Raw genomic sequence first — 1611 nt, forward strand, 5'->3', positions numbered from 1 at the left:
ACACTGGTCTGTCTGACATGAGGTGGAAGAGGATGGGGCTTTTCAGAATACTTATTTCAACACTGCATGGTGTTATATAACTGTCCAGTGTTGAGACAACACTGAGGAAATCATCAATCAGTCAGTCGGAGGCTTCTTCAACTTTGCTGTAATACAGACCGCTACAGAAGATCTTTCCTGCCCACAGCCATCAGCATCTACAATAATTCTTTAGTTAAATGAGTTACAACAACACCTAATTTCCCTCTGGGAATCAATGAAGTATTTTGGAATTTGAATTYAATTGAATTGTTATTCACCTAATTATAATAAAGAACGAAATTAAACAGCATCTTGCAACAATGTAGAGGCTTAGTATGATCTGTTGTAGTGAGATTTTTGCTTTAAAAGTCTGAAAAACAATTACAAAGTAGCCCTTGTTTGGCCAGTCTTTGGGCTAATCTGATGGATTTCTGCTCTTTTTTCCCTCTCTTTTCTGTGCCTTTTTACTGTTGGACAGAATCACTTCAAACATGACCAGATTACCAKCTTTAACAACAAATACCAACACTGTAGACTAACAGAATTTAGGTTTCAAACACAAATCTATAAACTCTAAATGTGATCCATCACACCAAACTGTGGATTAAATCAGGATAAAATAAAACCCGTTTTCACATTTGGATATGTGGCTCATTCTGATATTTTGGTCAAAGTAACAAGAAATTGATGATTTCTGTTCAAAAACATGTTTTTTTTAATGGTTCAGAAAAGTGTTTCAAAACATTGTTTAGGATTAGATTTTGGACATTTCCTTCCTGGTGCTAATGTTTGTATTAATGCACAATAACTGCATAGTTTCTCGTTATTTGTTGATTTAATCCTCAGTTGGATGTGACGGGTCACAGATATTGTGTTTGGAACCAGATAGTTATAAATATCTATTAAGAGTCATGCAAGAAAACACATCATTCAAAGTTCTTTGAATCCAGTCATTTTTTTAAGTTGTCAAATCAAACAACTAAATTAAGCTAAAAATAAAAAAAACTTTAAAATCAGAACCATTACCAGTAAATTGTTTTATATATAAATACTTTATATGTATTTAAATTTAAAAACGGCCTTCTGCTGTGGACCCGCCCCACATTCAAATCCTGTTTCTCTTCAAATGATTGAATCAACTTTCAACTACAGCAGCTGAGATAAATGGAACCTTGAAGTCGTAAGTTATTTTCATTTGAGTTTAATTTCAGATAAAAAAAGCAACAAAAAAGAAAAAGAAAACTCTTTTTTACAACCTGCTAACAGTGACTCTTGTACAACAACATAAATACTGTGCTGGGGGGAGAAAAAATCATTTCCCCCAAAATTAAGCTTTTTTTTTTCCCTCCAGTCGTTCTCTGTAAACATAAAAAATGCAAACCATGTCTCCTAAGTTCTCAACAAGACAACATCAAAATAACAACTGTGAGGCTCAGCCTCGTGGCTCTGCAGAGAGTCTCTAACATCCTGCTGCTTCCTTCTTTCACCTAATCTGCTCAAAGTCTGAAGGTGTTAACAGTGCTCTGTTTTAGATCCAAAAGAGGGCCGGGTGTGTGTGTGTGTGTGTGTGTGTGTGTGTGTGTGTGTGTG

Source organism: Austrofundulus limnaeus, unplaced genomic scaffold (assembly GCF_001266775.1).
Source record: "Austrofundulus limnaeus strain Quisiro unplaced genomic scaffold, Austrofundulus_limnaeus-1.0 Scaffold625, whole genome shotgun sequence".
Classification (NCBI taxonomy): domain Eukaryota; kingdom Metazoa; phylum Chordata; class Actinopteri; order Cyprinodontiformes; family Rivulidae; genus Austrofundulus; species Austrofundulus limnaeus.